At 34.7% G+C, this 17863-nt stretch overlaps 1 long non-coding RNA gene across 2 annotated transcripts; it reads right to left on the reverse strand.

Annotated features, from left to right (window-relative positions):
• Positions 1 to 9440: 9440 nt before the first annotated feature.
• LOC148941624 (uncharacterized) lies at positions 9441 to 14803 on the reverse strand. Of its 2 annotated transcripts, none has more exons than XR_016143287.1 (2): positions 14397 to 14803; positions 9441 to 11320 (listed from the first exon to the last, which is right to left on the reverse strand). It is a non-coding gene; the product is annotated as an uncharacterized LOC148941624 (long non-coding RNA). The 2 variants fall into 2 exon arrangements; XR_016143286.1 differs by having other exon boundaries at positions 14278 to 14803.
• Positions 14804 to 17863: the final 3060 nt, after the last annotated feature.

The raw sequence follows: 17863 nt of genomic DNA on the forward strand, positions 1-17863 counted from the left end.
AAAGGTCGGAATTGAATTTAAGAAAATTCAGAATTAAAGTTAAACTTTTTATCTTCATGAAAATAATCAAAATCAAAGTATAACTTTTCTTATCTTCTATTGAAAAATTTAGAACTGAATTTTAAATTTTTTATGTCTTGGTGAACTTAAAACTGACGTGGAAGCTTTTTATTTTCTCTGGAGAAATTAGAATTGAATTATGTTATTTGGTAAAATTCAGAAGAGAACTTGAACTTTTATATCTTCTATGAAAAAATTTGGAACTGTATTATTAATCTCTTTGAGAAAAATCTGAATTGAAGTGGAAAATTTTATATTATTTTAGGAAAATAGAATTGATCAATAACTTATTTCATTTTCACTGAAAAAATTCAGAATCGAAATTGAACTTGTCTTATCCCGAGAAAATATTTGGACCAGAATTTTAAATTTTTTCATCTCTTTGAGAAAGGTTAGAATTTAATTTATGAAAATTTAGAATTAAAGTGAAACTTTTTATTTTCTTGAAAATAATAAAAATCATAGTATAACTTTTCCTATCTTCTATGGAAAAATTTAGAACTGAACTTTAAATTTTTATGTCTTGGTGAACTTAAAACTGACTTGGAAGCTTTTTATTCTCTCTGGAGAAATTAGAATTTAATTATGTTCTTTGGTAAAATTCAGAAGATAACTTGAACTTTTCTATCTTCTATGAAAAAATTTTGAACTGTATTTAAAATTTTTTCATCTGTTTGAGAAAAATCTGAACTGAAGTGGAAAATTTTTATATTATTTTGGGCAAATAGAATTGATCAATAACTTATTTCATTTTCATTGCAAAAATTCAGAATCGAAGTTGAACTTTTCTTCACTTCTTTGAGAAAATTAAAAATTGAAGTGAAACTTTTCATCTTCATAGAAAATAATCACAATCATAGTATAACTTTTCCTATCTTCTATGTAAATTTTTTTTTATCTTCATGGAAAATAATCTGTGGAAGCTTTTTATTTTCTCTGGAGAAATTAGAATTGAATTGTGTTCTTTGGTAAAATTCAGAAGAGAACTTGAACTTTTCTATCTTATATGAAAAATTTGGAACAGTATTTTAAATTTTTTCATCTTTTTGAGAAAAATCTGAACTGAAGTGGAAACTTTTTATATTATTTTGGGAAAATAGAATTGATCAATAACTTATTTCATTTTCATTGAGAAAATTCAGAATCGAAGTTGAACTTTTCTTCTTCCGGGAAAATATCTGGAACAGAACTTTAAATTTTTTCATCTCATTGAGAAAAGTCGGAATTGAATTTAAGAAAATTTAGAATTAAAGTAAAACCTTTTATCTTCATAGAAAATAATCACAATCATAGTATAACTTTTCATATCTTCTACAGAAAAATTAGAACTGAACTTTAAATTTTTTGTGTCTTGTTCAACTTAAAACTGAAGTGGAAGCTTTTTATTTTCTCTTGAGAAATTAGAATTGATTTATGTTCTTTGGTAAAATTCAGAAGAGAAGTTGAATATTGACGATCAAAGTATAACTTTTCCTATCTTCAATGAAAAATTTGGAACAGAACTTTGAATTTTTCCATCTCTATGTGAAAAGTCAGAACTGAATTTAAGAAAATTTAGAATTAAAGTGAAACTTTTCATCTTCACGGAAAATAATCACAATCATAGTATAACTTTTACTATCTTCTACGGGAAAATTTAGAACTGAACTTTGAATTTTTTATGTCTTGGTCAACTTAAAACTGAAGTGGAAGCTTTTTATTTTCTCTGTAGAAATTAGAATTGAATTATGTTCTTTGGTAAAATTCAGATGAGAACTTGAACTTTTCTATCTTGTAAGAAAAATTTGGAACAGTATTTTTAATTTTTTCATCTCTTAGAGAAAAATCTGAACTGAAGTGTAAAATTTTATATTATTTTAGTAAAATATAATTGATCAATAACTTATTTCATTTTCATTGAGAAAATTCAGAATAGAACTTGAACTTTTCTTCTTCTGGGAAAATATTTGGAACAGAACTTTAAATTTTTTTATCTCTTTGAGAAACGACGGAATTGAATTTAAGAAAATTTAGAATTAAAGCGAAACTTTTTATCTTCATGGAAAATAATCTGTGGAAGCTTTTTATTTTCTCTGGAGAAATTAGAATTTAATTGTATTCTTTTTTAAAATTCAGAAGAAAACTTTAAATTTTCTATCTTCTAAGAAAAATTTGGAAGTATTTTAAATTTTTTCATCTATTTGAGAAAAATCTGTACTGAAGTGGAAACTTTTTACATTATTTTGGGAAAATGGAATTGATCAATAACTTATTTCATTTTCATTGAGAAAATTCAGAATCGAAGTTGAACTTTTCTTCTTCCGGGAAAATATTTGGAACAGAAGTTTAAATTTTTGCATCTCTTGGAGAAAGGTGGAAATTGAATTTAAGAAAATTTAGAATTAAAGTGAAACTTTTTATCTTCCTGGAAAATAATCAGAATCATAGTATAACTTTTCCTATCTTCTACGGAAAAATTTAGAAGTGAACTTTAAATTTTTCATGTCTTGATGAACTTAAAACTGAAGTGGAAGCTTTTTATTTTCTCTGGAGAAATTAGAATTGAATTATGTTCTTTGGTAAAATTCAGAAGAGAACTTGAACTTTTCTATCTTCTATGAAGAATTTAGAACAGTATTTTAAATTATTTCATCTGTTTGAGAAAAATCTGAATTGAAGTGAAAATTTTTATATTATTTTAGGAAAATAGAATTGATATGGGTACACACTCAAAAACTTACACACAAACAAAAGCTTACACACACACACACAAACAAAAACTAACACACACCCAAAAACTAACACACAAACAAAAACTAAAACACACACAAAAACTTACACGCACACACAAAGTTACACACACACAAAAACTAACACACACACACATAAACTTACACACACACAAAAACTAACACACACACAAAAACTAACACACACACAAAATCTAATACACACAAAAAAAATAACACACACAAAAAAAACTAACACACACACAAAAACTAACACACACACAAAAACTAACACACAAACAAAAACTTACACCCACACAAAAAAACGTACACACACAAAAAAACTTACACACACAAAAAAAACTTACACACACACAAAATCTGACACACACACAAAAACTTACAATCACAAAATAACTAACAAACACACAAAAAATAAAACAAACAAAAAAAATAGAAAAAACACAAAAAAACTTATAAAACAAAAAACAAAAAAAAAAACAAAAAATTACACACACACAAAAAAACTAACACACACACAAAAACACACACACACAAAGAAACTTACACACACATACAAACTTACATAAACACAAACAAACTTACACACACACAAAGACCTACACACACAAAAAACTTACATATACACAAATAACTACACACACACAAAAACTTACACATGCAAAAAAACTTACACACACACAAGAACTTACACACACAAAAACTTAAACACACACTACATACACACAAAAACTTACATACACACAAAAACCTTACACACACAAAAAAACTTACACACACACACATAAACTTACACACACACACAAAAACTTACACACGCACAAAAACTTACACACACAAAAACTTACACACACACAAAAACTTACACACACAAAAAAACTTACACACACACAAAAACACACACACATACAGAAACTACACACACACACGAAAACTACACACACATAAAAACTTACACACACACAAAAACTTACACACACACAAAAACTTACACACATACAAAAGCTTACACACACACAAAAAAACTTACACACACAAAAAAACTTACAGACACACAAAAAAAAAACTTACACACACACATAAACTTAAACACAAAAACTTACACACACACAAAAACTTACACACACACAAAAAAAAAACCATACAAAAACTTAAACACAAAAACTTACACACACACAAAAACTTACACAAAAACAAAAAATTACATAAACACAAAAAAATTACACACAAAAATAAATTACAAATAAAAAAAAAAGTAACACAATCACAAAAACTTACACATTCAAAAAAAAACTTACACACACACACAAACTAAAACGCACGAAAACATAAAAACACACTCCATACAAACAAAAACTTACATACACACAAAAACCTTACACACATACAAAAAACTTACATATACACACAAAAACTTACACACACACAAAAAAACTTACACACAAACACAAACTTACACACACACAAAAACTTACACACACAAAAAAACTTACACACACACAAAAACTTACACACACACACAAACAAAAACTCTAAGCTAAGACTCTAAGCTAAAAACTCTAAATTCCTAACTAAAACTAAACTAAACTAGAACTCTACTTGAAACTCAAAGGTAAAACATCAAACTCTTAACTAAAATTAAACTAAACTAGAACTCTAACAAAAACTCTAATCTAAGACTGTAAGATAAAACTCTAAACTATTAACTAAAACTAAACTAAACTATAAATTAAATAAAAACTCTAAGATAAAAACTATAAAATCTTAACTAAAACTAAACTAGAACTCTAACTGAAACTAGTATTTAAAAAAATCAAACTCTTATATAAAATTAAAATAAACTATAACTCTAACAAAAAAAACTCTAAGCTAAAATTATAAAATCTTAACTAAAACTAAACTAAACTAGAACTCAAATTAAAAATCTAAGCTAAGACTCTAAGGTAAAACACCAAACTATTAACTAAAACTAAACTAAACCTCTAACTGAAACTCAAAGGTAAAAAAATCAAACTCTCAACTAAAATTAAACTAAACTATAACTCTAACAAAAAACTCTAAGCTAAGACTAAGCTAAAACTCTAAACTCTAAAATAAAATTAAAATAAACTAGAACTCTAACAAAAACTCTAAGCTACGAATCTAAGCTAAAACTCTAAACTATTAACTAAAACTAAACTAAACTAGAACTTCATCAAAAACTCTAAGCTAAGACTCTTAGCTAAAAACTCTAAATTCTTAACTAAAACTAAACTAAACTAGAACTCTAACTGAAACTCAAAGGTAAAACATCAAACTCTTAACTAAAATTAAACTAAACTAGAACTCTAAAAAAAACTCTAAGCTAAGACTCTAAGATAAAACTCTAAACTATTAACTAAAACTAAACTAAACTAGAACTTCAACAAAAACTCTAAGCTAAAAACTCTAAACTCTTAACTAAAACTAAACAAGAACTCTAACTGAAACTCAAAGGTAAAACATCAAACTCTTAACTAAAATTAAAGAAAAATAGAACACAAACAAACACGTGGCGCATCCCAGCGACACGGTCTTGTAGCGCATTCCTGTGGTGCATCCCTGCGGCTCAGTCCTGCGGCACATCCTTATAGCACATCCCTGCGGTACTTCCCCCGACCCACAGCACATCCCCCCGTGATACCTCCCCCTGCGGCACATTTCTGGCCCGCGGCGCTTCTCAGGCCTGGGGGACCTTTGAGGACCGGGGGGGGCCTTTGGGGTCCGGGGGCCCTTTGGGGGTCTGGGGGACACTTGAGGACCGATTGGTCCTTTGGGAGCCGGTTGGCCCTTTGGGGGCGGGGGGTGGGCCTTGGGGGGCCGGGGGAGGGCCTTTGGGGGTCTGGGGGACACTTGAGGACCGATTGGTCCTTTGGGAGCCGGTTGGCCCTTTGGGGGCCGGGGGAAGGCCTTTGGGGGTCCGGGGGGACAGTTGGGGGCCTGGAGGACATTTGGGGACCGGTGTAGGGCCTTTGGGACCCCGTTGGTCCTTTGGGAGCTCGATGGGCCTTTGAGGGGCCCGGGGGTGCCCTTTGGGGGTCTGGGTGGGCCTTCGGGGGCGCCGGTGGCTCTTTGGGAGCCCGAGGGGGACCTTTGAGGACCGGGGGGAGGGCCTTTGGGGTCCGGGGTGCCCTTTGGGGGTCCGGGGGCCCTTTGAGGACCAGAGGAGGGCCTTTGAGGGTCTGAGGAGGTCATTTGGGGGGCTGGGGCTCTATGGGAGCTTGGGGGACCTTTGAGTACCGGGGGCTTCCTTCGGGGTTGGGGTGGGGGATCGGAACCCTTTGGGGTTGGGGTAGAGGACCTCACAACACTGTTCAAATGGAACTTGTGTATTATAACGACCACAGAGTTTCACCCTCAAATTCTTTTCTAAAACCTTTCCTAAAATCTTCTTTCAAATGTCTCTAACTGTTTCGCCGAAATAATCCCATAAAATATCTAAAACCGTTTCGCCCAAATAATCCCTAAACGTAATTTCAGCGTGTTCCTTTTGTTTGGCATCTCTGCGCTAACGCATTTCAAATTTCTAGGAAACCCTTTCCTACGTTAATCTCTTCATCTCATAAATTTTCCTAGCTAAACTATTAGGGTTTCGTTAGAATATCAATTTATCTCTCCGACTTAAAGCTCCGTGAAGCCGTATTTAAAAATAGAATTTCTATCTCTTTAGATTCCCGCATAATTCCAAGATAACAAGTGATGTCAATTATAATTCCTGACACTAAAGATCAATGAAGCCCTATTTAAAAATAGAATATTAATTTTTCTCTCTGACCTAAAGAACGTTTATCTCTCAGACCTAAGATTAAAGAAGCCTTAATGTTTCTTAATTCTCCCCTTCGTCAATTATAATTCCTGACACTAAAGATCGATGAAGCCCTATTTAAAAATAGAATATTAATTTTTCTCTCTGACCTAAAGAACGTTTATCCCTCAGACCTAAGATTAAAGAAGCCATGTTTGTTTCATAATTCTCCCCTTCGTGAATCAATAATTTCCCCTAGCGATTATGTAAATCAATTTCTCAGGTTAAGCTAGCCAAACAACAATGAAGCCATGTTTGTTTCTTAATTCCCTCTTCGTGGATCAATAATTTCCCCTAGCGATTATGTAAATCCAAGTGAGAAAATTCCTGTTTTTTCATTCTCACTGAGAAAACTATATAACAGACATGAATTGCTGTTGACATCCATAAATGTGACAAAGTTCCTGTTTTTCAAATTCACACTGACAAAACCATAAAACATCCATAATTTGATGTTGACATCCGAGAAAAACATCAAATAAATCGACCTTGGAAAAAGAGGTCATTGACCCCATTACGTAATCATTCTCCCTAATGACTCTATGCCCATATTTGGTGCCCCGTCAGTATTCTATGCCCATATAAGGAGCCCCGTCACGAGCTCATGATAGGGTTCTACTTACCCCCATCTCTAATAACCAAAAATCTATCATAGTAAACAATAGCATTGACTTAAATGTCTCCCATGTATTTTTTTTCTTCACGCTCATCTTATAGTCGTAGTACAGATTTTTGTACAAATTTGGGAGAAGAGGCATTGCTCAGATTCTTAAGTAACCCTCATAAATGATTAGATTCTAATAATTAGGAGTAATTAACATCACACTGAAACTGTCCAAAATCGCAAGACGTTAATGACAAATTTTACAAATGGTATTGCAGTTATATAATCGATATTTGTAGAAACTTAGGAGTAGGCTTATCTTATCACAACCTGAACTGATCTTAGAGTTCCTTTTAACAGCCCACGTGGATTAGAGCACTTTTTGAAACCCCTTCGATACACGGTGTCTCCTAAAGCCCCTGCACAGCGACATGTGACATCGAATAGAAAATTTTAAAATGTGATTTTAATCAAAAGGCTAGAAAAGTAAAAAAAAATTGTGACTGTGGATGGGGGCATGATCCTCTACTACTACTAACAACTCACCGCAGTACCAAGCCACCTGAGGCCAGCATAGCTACGTACGCTCCTCCTCCATCCCAATCTGCTCAAAGCTTCCCTTTTTAACTCTCCCAAAAAGTTCCCATTTCCTTTAGATCTTTTTTTATGACGTTCTCCCACCCCGAACGAGGACGACCTGCTTTTTGTTTAGCCCTAGACGGTTGGCCAAAAAGAACAATCTTCGGCAATCTGCGATCCTTCATCCGCACAACATGCCCTAGCCTTCTCAACCTTTCTTTTATTATAGCCCTAGAGAGCGGTATTGAACCACATTTTTCGTACAGCCTATTGTTTGAAATACGGTCAGTCGGCCGGGTACCCAGAACAATCCTTAAGCAATTTCTCTGGAAACCATCCAGCCAATCTTCATCCGCATTTCGAAGCGCCCATGCTTCAGAGCCATATTTCACTATTGCCATCACTGTAGCTTCTAATATTCTGATCTTGGTTTGCAGACTTATCTTCCTGTTCTTCCAAACTTTATTTAATTGTGAAAAAACACCCTGAGTCTTGGCTATTCTACTTTTAACATCTTCACTGCTCCCACCATCTTTACTAATAATACTACCAAGGTAAGTGAAGCTGCCCACTTGATCAATCTTTTCATTACCCAACGTCACCTTTTCATCTTCACCTATTCCTAGCCTTAGTGACTTAGTCTTTTTTAACCTTAATTCAAACCTATTCTAGCACCCTCAACTCGCAAAACCTCTAAAAGTTCATTCATTATGCTCACACTTTCCTCTAGGATGCTTAAATCATCAGCATAATCTAAGTCCAAGAGACTTTTTCCTCCCCTTTGATTCTGTGGTCTCCCATTGCCTTTACTGTGCTCCTTAATACAAAATCCATCAAAATAATCCATATAAAGGGGGATAGAACACAACCCTGATTAACTCCTGATTCAATACAAAGCCAGCCGCTAACCTCATTTCGTACCTTAACCGCAGCAGTGTTATTCTCGTACATAGCACTAATCACTTTAATGTATTTGTCTGGTATACCATACAAGGATAAAACCTTTGCTAAAGCTCTTCTATCAACAGAATCCGACTCTTAATCATAGTCTATAAAATTAAGGACCAAAGGTGTTTGACAACTAAGGCACTTCTCAATTATTAACCTAAGAGTGAAAATTTGGTCGACGCATCCTCTACTTTTTCTAAAACCGCACTGTTTTTCTCTTAAAACTTTGTCTACGGCATCTCTCAGTCAAAAAGTATCATATTACTAAGTAATTTGCCACCTACAGAGACCAGACTAATGCCTCGATAATTACCACACTCACTTTTATCACCTTTCTTATAAAGTGGCTTAATTAAGATTTTCCTAAAATCATTAGGTACTTCCCCCTTTTCAAAAATATCTCCAGTAACTTATTTCTAACCTCAGAGCCACCATATTTAAGAAACTTATTTACCACACTATCTGCACCTGGAGCTTTATTATTTTTTAATCCTTTTGGTACTATTGCTAATTCTTCCTCACAAAACAAATTTTCCTTCACATCCAAAGTCTCACACGCTTTTTCATTTGCCTCTATATCTTTTCCTGAAACTTTATCTACACTCATCTTTGTTCCTTGTATTTTAAACATATTTTATTAATTGAATAAAGTACTCAGAAAGGTGCAACATCCGATTATGACAGATAGATACAGAAATGAATTTTCTAAAATAAGGTTACGAATATATGAATAAAATTGAAACATTTAAAACACAGAAATGTCAGCCAAACTCAATTTCCACCGTCAGCAGACATAAAGAATTACGTAATTGTTGAGTCTTCTTTGACAAGACCAGGAAATGTGCAACTTATATTTTGTGGGTTTTCAACTATTCTTTTTTTAATATTAAAGTTCCACTTATGGGTTAACCTGGAAAACAACCTAAAATTTAATATTCACACTTGACTGAAAGAAATTCCGATATTTTATACAGTATATTATGACAGGAGTAAGCACAGAAAAAAGAGGGACGTAGAAATGATTGATAAATTTGTAATGCCAATTAAATGAAAAATATTGGAGGAGCCAAAGAAGGGAATACCAGCAACATAGTTATTCGGTTTAATAAAAATCTCTGACTTCTGATGCAGGTATAAAATGAATAAATAAAAAATCCCCAAGGATTAAACAAACTGCTCTGTTAAAGACTTTTAAAACTCTACAAAGACTAAGCGTTCTTGTTCATGCATTTTTAGCCTTTTAATTTTTTCTAGAGCTAAATAAGAAACACTGCAAAAACAAAAGCTTTGAAACCATGAACCTCTAACTTAGCAAAAAATAGTAAAATAAGTATATAGTAAAAAAGGGAATAGATAGTAAAAGGAAAAAAACTAAGGTTTGTTTAAACTACACCGTAGATTTTTAGACACTACCATAGCATAAAAGTTTACTGTATGCTATGTTATTCTTAAAGAGCAAGCTTTGTCCGTAACGTAAGTGGTGCTAGTAGAATCTAGCTCGACTTGAAAATTTTTGTTACGTCTGTTTAGAATTCTACGTTACTTAGAAATTAAGTTATAGAATTTACGTTTCATAGAACTTTAGTTGTATAGAATCTAGAAGTTGCTTAGAATTTTACGTTAGGCCCGTTTATCTTGCGTCATGGAAAAGTCAATAGCCAAAGCTAATGGTGGCAACAGCATAGGATTTCTAGATGAGAAAGAAAGAAATTTTGAGGATAAAATGAAAAGCAGACTTTCCCTATAAAGCTCTTAGCGTCCAATAAAAGCCTTAATTTCCATCTCCATTTCGTATTTTCGTTCCCATATTACGTTTCCTTTTTTACAAGTCATAACAATTAATTTCACCCACTAATAAGACTTAAATTCCCTAAGCTTTTAGAGTTTAAAGCACGACAATAGTTAGAAGTCAGACTAGATATGCATCTAAAATACTCTTTCCGGCTATGTCCAATATGATTGTCCAATTGGTGAAGAGAAATAACCGGACCTATATGCCACATCAATAACACTTTTCACGTCAACTTGCCCAAAGGAAGTAATTCCCTGAGTTTGTACTGGAATGATGTTTTGAGGTAATTGAGGAGGATGTACAGCTTCTTGCACAGTGTTAAAAGTCTGAGCTTGTGCAAAAGAAGCAGTTTGCTGAGTTTGTACTGGGGCAAAGTTTTGGGGCTCTTGGGCTGGGTATACTGCTTCTTGCGTAGTTTTGAAGGTCTGAACTTGCACAAATGGAACAAATGAAATTGCTATAAATGGAATTTCTTGAACTTGCTGCTTGATAACAGTTTGCTTTTCGATCAAAGAGGCTATATTTTGTGGTGCAGAGCTCTGGAAAGCCTTTGCAGGCTCGTTAAAATGGGAAACTGAAAGCACTTCGGGAGCAGAAGCTGCTTCTTTGACAACAACAGCAATGGCTGGTGAAGATGTTGTTACAGGCACAATTGTGTTCTTCTACAGGTGCATTAAAGAGAGTGGCTGAATTCTTTCCTGGTTGTACAGCAATTACAATAGAGCTACTAATCGAGAATGCCCCTTGCTGACCAGGAACAGCATGATTGCTTGCTAAGTCACAACCTGAAAATAAAAAGAGCGGGATGAGACAACATTTACACTTTCAGATAATAAAATTACATGCCAATTGTGAATAAACGGAAAACTTGCATTAAGGTTTCTTTTAGTCTACTTGTGAAACATGTGAGGGTAAGCCTCCAGTTCTGACTTGCGACGACATAACAAGATATTTAAATTATAATTAAATCATTAGTTTCAGGACTTCCCATTCACTGAACCATAATTATGATATCTTGCCTCCTGCTTCTACACATTTCCTCTTAAATGTAAAATGTTATTTTGAAAACAAATTTATGGGAATTTCAAAACAGAGCCTGAAAACTATCGAAAATTCCGTCGGGTAGAAATGAAAAGTAAAGATATATTTCGAAATCAAGAGGAGAGGGCATTCTAAAATGTAGGGTGCAGAAGACCCCCTCCCTCAGTTGACACCACTTGAACTTGTAGGAAGCTGCAACATCACATGAATTGGCTTTTATGAGAGATTTATATTTGAAAATAGCATACAAAGACGCATTTAGGGATGACAGAATTTCGAGTTTTTTTAAGAATAGAAGGAGTTACCTAAGTGTTTCTATACAAAAAGTGATTTTCCTTCTTGTTCGTGGTGTGTGAACATGTGGCAAGATATCATAATTATGGTTCAGTGAATGGGAAGACCTGAAACTAATGATTTGATTATAATTTAAATGTCTTGTCCTGTCGTCGCAAGTCTTAGTATCCCTTACAATAAGTCACAATGATTAGCAATATGTCTTTACAAGGCAGCATTGCCATACCTCTCACTAGCTAAATAGTATTTGAAAACCCTATATAAATTCTTCTTTCGAAGAAGCTATAGGCAAGAACACAGGAACCAAACACCCCATCAAATAAAAAAAAAAATTAAGCAAGAGACAAGTAAGGGAGGGAAGAGAAATGCGGAAAAGAGAGCAAGATGAGGAGGAAGGTAGCAGAGACTGAGAGGCCAGAGGAAAGAGGAGTAGATTGAGAAATGAAAGAAAATGCAAATTTTTACGGGATTTTTTTCACGGGGGAAAAAATAGATTACTCGGAAAATGTGAAACTTACTTATCATTCAAAAGCGTAACATAACTGTAACATAAATTCAAAAACGTAACAAAAATGTAACGTTTCTAGGACCGTAACGTGAAACGTACCGTTTTATTTAAAACGTACCGAAAATGGTACGAAGGTAACCTCGGTGGCAACCCTGATCGCGCAGAACGTTTAGTAAATGATCATGAGTGAAGCGATTTCTCATCTTGTACCACTCCTTGGACCAACGACCTTTCTTATTTTCTTTTTTTCTCGCTTTAGCGCAACCAAAGTGCATGCAAGAAAAGCCAAATCAGTATTATTCTGCATTTCACACACGGTAGTGTCTACCGTGGGTGAAATGTGTCTACCGTGTCCGTCTACAAGTGTCTACCGTTTCCACAAAACAATTTCCACTTTTTATTCCAGACGACTCTCTGCTACAATGTTCCTAACTGTTGTTTAGATATCTTCAAAAGTCAGAGCTTGATCTTACGTGGTCGTGACCCTCCATATCAGTGTTGCCAGAAAGTGAAACAAAAAACAAGCCGAAGCCTTTGAAAAACATGCCAAAATACGCCCTTCCCATTGAAAACCAAGACTACCATCATGGTCAGCTCCTAAAGTGCTAAAATTTCCCAAATGTGTGTAATTTACACAAATTTTAGGTGTCAAGTAAAAAAGATTTTGCACAAGTCGCAGCTTTCGCCGCGAGACGCACATGGCCCGATAAGTGTAGTTGGATTATTTTAAATTAATTTTTTTTGCCCGGTTATTTCAAATTTAGCACCAAACTTTTGAAACAAACACGGCAAAATGGTGGTCCTTGTTAAATCAAACTTCGCATAAATCTTTCGAAACAAATACGGAAAAATGCGGTTCACACTTTTTGTTAGCTCCTTATCCTTTTACAAAATCCTTTTAATTTTGTCCATGACAAAATTAAAATAATTTATTACGAAAGTGCTACAAATTAAAACACATACTACAGAGCTACACATGATGAAACAGTGCTAAAATAGTTCTTTCGTGCTAAAGTCATAAAAGTTTTGCCCCTAATCTAACTCTACTTTTACTTTGCTTGCTTACCCTTGGTTATTCCTGCTCTGCTTTCATGGAAGAACAACCATTTTGTATGATTAATTAAAAAAACTTTTTGCACAAAGTAAGTTTTTCAAAGAAAAGTAAAGAACTCCATTAAACCAAAAATGAGCAAAAGTCATATCAAATAATCTACCAAGCATGAAACTCCCACAAATCAGGATCGGTAAATAAATGAAACCTAAAACGAACAGAAATTACAACAAATAACCGAGTAAAAATCAAACGAGCAGAAATTAACATGAGTAGGGCTCAAAACCCTTATGGCTTCCCAAGGCCAGAACATAATTTGCACTGTACTGAAAAAATATAAATGTTTTTACTTTTATAACTTTAATAAATCAAATAATATTAACATTTTGATTACTAAATATCAGTATATATTTAGTAATATGGGAACGAAAATGCGGAATGGAGATGGAAATTAAAGCTTTTATTAGACGCTAAGGGCTTTATAGGGAAAGTCTGCTTTTCATTTTATCCTCAAAATTTATTTATTTCTCATCTAGAAATCCTATGTTGTTGCAACCATTAGCTTTGGCTATGGACTTTTCCATGACGCAACATAAACGGGCAACGTAAAATTCTAAGTAACTTCTAAATTCTATGCAACTAAAATTCTAAGTAACGTAAATTCTATAACTTAATTTCTAAGTAACGTAAAATTCTAAACAGACGTAACAAGAATTTCCAAGTCGAGCTAGAGTCCACTAGCACCACCTACGTTACAGACAAAGCTTGCTCTTTAGGAATAACAGAGCATACAGTAAAGTTTTATGCTATGGTAGTGTGGAATGTTGTACGGTGTAGTTTAAACAAACCTTAGTTTTTTTCTTTCTACTAACTATTCCCTTTTTTTACTATTTACTTATTTTACTATTTTTTGCTAAGCGTTATAAGTCTGAATTTCTGCAAAAGAAGCAGTCTGCTGAGTTTGTACTGGGGCAAAGTTTTGTGGCTCTTGGGCTGGATATACTGCTTCTTGCATAGTTTTGAAGGTCTGAACTTCCACAAATGGAATTGCTACAAATGGAATTTCTTGAACTTGCTGCTTGATAACAGTTTCCTTTTCGATCACTAAGGCTATATTTTGTGGTGCAGAGCTCCCGAAAGTCTGTACAGGCTCGTTAAGATGGGAAACAGAAAACATTTCGGGAGCAGGAGCTGCTTCTTTGACAACAACAGCAATGGCTGGTGCAGATGTTGTTATAGGCACAGTTGTGTTCTTCTACAGGTGCATTAAAGAGAATGGCTGAATTCTTTACTGATTGTTCAGCAATTGCACTGGAGGTACTAATCGAGAATACCCCTTGTTGAGCAAGAGCATCATCGTTGGTTGCTAAGTCACAACCTGAAAATAAAAAGAGCGGGATGAGACAACATTTGCACTTTCAGATAATAAAATTACATGCCAATTGTGAATAACCGGAAAACTTGCATTAAGGTTTCTTTTAGTCTACTTGTGAAACATGTAACAAGACATTTAAATTATAATTAAATCATTAGTTTCAGGACTTCCCATTCACTGAACCATAATTATGATATCTGGCCTCCTGCTTCTACACATTTCCTCTTAAATGTAAAATGTTATTTTGAAAACAAATTTATGGGAATTTCAAAACAGAGCCTGAAACCCCTCGAAAATGCCGTCGGATAGAAATGAAAAGTAAAGGTATTTTTCGAAATCAAGAGTAGAGGGCATTTTAAAATGTAGGGTGCAGAAGACCCCCTCCCTCAGTTGACACCACTTGAACTTGTAGGCAGCTGCAACATCACATCAATGGGCTTTTATGAGAGATTTATATTTGAAAATAGCATAAAAAGACGCATTTAGGGATTTAGAGATGACAGAATTTCGAGTTTTTTAAGAATAGAAGGAGTTACCTAAGTGTTTCTATGCAAAAAAGTGATTTTCCTTCCGGTTCGTGGTGTATGAGCAGGAGGCAAGATATCATAATTATGGTTCAGGGAATGGGAAGACCTGAAACTAATAGTTTAATTATAATTTAAATGTTTTGTTCTGTCGTCGCAAGTCTTGGTATTTCTTACAATAAGTCACAATGATTAGCAATATGTCTTTACAAGGCAGCAATGACATACTTATCACTAGCTAAATAGTATTTGAAAACCATATATAAATTCTTCTTTCGAAGAAGCTATAGGCAAGAACACAGGAACCAAACACCCCATCAAATAAAAAAAATTAAGCAAGAGACAAATAAGGGAGGGAAGAGAAATGCGGAAAAGAGAGCAAGATGAGGAGGAAGGTAGCAGAGACTGAGAGGCCAGAAGAAACGAGAGTAGATTGAGAAATGGAAGAAAATGTAAATTGTCCAATTGACAGCAATAAGAAACCACAATACGAGATTAAATCTTGAGGAAAAACATCATAAGAATAATTAAGACTAATGCTGGCTGTGATGGAATTTCAAAGTGAGATGGAAGGCAAGAGCAGGTAAAAGTAAATCTCTTAATAAAGAGATTAGAAGCACCTGTTTTTTGCCTCTTGACACTAAACCGTAATAAATGAGATGCATTCAAAAAAAGGTACTTTTCGTGGTAAAAATAGCTTATAACAATGAAAAGCCTCTAACATTAAGCCATCTTCTTTTGCCAATATTATGATATTTGCATACCTTTGTCATCATCCCTAGTTGAAATAGTGATGATGTACCAATTCAGTCTCTGAACGGGAAAGAAATAGTTTTTGAAGACAATCGGATTAACTTTGCTTTGTTATATTGCACAATTGCGATTGAGTGCATCACGATAAATTATTTGGATAAACTGTTTATCGTATAGATAGCTGATAACTTGGATTTTTGGATTATTATTGACTGTATTTGATTGGATTATCTTATTTCGAAGGACTATTTTTGTGTAAAATTGGCAGTTTTAGGACCTGTGCGTTAACGTGCACTGTTCAGTGCCTTGCTTTAAAGGCAGGTTGGCCGACTTCAAACAGGTTGAATTTGAAATCCTAGCGGAAGCATTAGTGAGGCTCGGCCCTCACTCAAAGATAAGTCTTTTTGTCTTGTTTATCGGCTCATTCTAATTAGATTTTTAATAATTATGCAGCGTTTCGAGCAGTTTGAGGTTTTGCTGGCTAAATTCAAGAACTATCCCCTTTGGCCAGTAAGAGTTATTCAGAATGGAAAGGACTCAAAAAGGAAGCCTACATACCTCGTTTTTTGCTACGGAAGTCACGATGAATTCAGGCTTATTGATGCGAACTTTCAAAAATACGACCCTAAAACGACTGATTTCATTCACACCTGCTGTTAAAAAAGCATTTGCCGAGCTTACAAATACTTCTGAAATTTATCAGGCTCTTTCACAAATAATTTTATCCTTGAAAACTAGGGTTAATGTTAAGTTCCCCTTAGTTTCTCCTAGTGTTGCCCCAATTTATGAGCAATTATTTGTAACTGAAGCCCAGCTAGAGAACACAAAAAGTGATTTGATTGAAAATATTACGCAGAAAGGGAGTGAAAAGTTTAATGATTCAAGGTCAATGAAAGAGCCTGCTGAAGTAATAATTAGCCAGGTTTATGATGCAATCACACTCGAGTTTAATCCGAAGTTTGCGAAAATTGAGCAGACTTTAAAGGGTCTGAGAACTCAAATTAAAAGTCTCGATGACAGAATCCTTTGAATTGAAACAAAGCTGGATGATTTTGATCAGGAGTCCCTACTCGACAGCCTTGTATTTCATGGGGCCAAACGGTTACCCAGTGTGGAAAGTCGCACGGCAATACTTCAAATTCTGAATAGCAAAATGTCTCTGAATGAACTCTCGCCTTCTGATCTGATCAATGTGTACCGCCTCCGCCTGAATGATCAGACCCCGCAGACTGAAGAAAGTTCTACTAGAGTTGCTCCGATCATTGTTAAATTTTCTAGCAAAGATGTAGCCCGAAAAGTGTTTAAACCAAAAGCTAGACTTGCATCTAGGGGAGACTGGGGCACCTCCGTGCACTTTTTAATCAAAGTTACCTGCTTCGGCTTGTGCGCGCTATCGGGACTTCTTATTTGGCACCAGCATAGCTTAGCCACTTGGACAGAGCCTGGACAGAGTTAAAGCGAAAATATGCAAGCGCTGCTAAGTAGTTGACGTTTTCCCTGGGTCCACAAAATGTCCGAAACTGCCCCTATATAGGGGCAGCTTTGCACAGGTGTGGGGGTAGCTCCGGACATGCTTTCAGATACTGTATTCTTCAGATATAGGATACAAAAGTAAATAGAAAAGAAAAAAGGTTCATAGTTATCAAACTTAAATCACTCAGCGGATATGATCCAACCAAAGACCTGCAAAAACATAAGTAGCTTGGACCCGAGCAGTTCCACCGTGTCGAGTCACCTCCAGCTTCTTCACGACATCTTCAAACGACACCGATGCCTTGTCTT

This window comes from Artemia sp. Qi Xiang Cuo, chromosome 18 (genome assembly GCF_049724085.1).
Source record: "Artemia sp. Qi Xiang Cuo chromosome 18, ASM4972408v1, whole genome shotgun sequence".
Classification (NCBI taxonomy): domain Eukaryota; kingdom Metazoa; phylum Arthropoda; class Branchiopoda; order Anostraca; family Artemiidae; genus Artemia; species Artemia sp. Qi Xiang Cuo.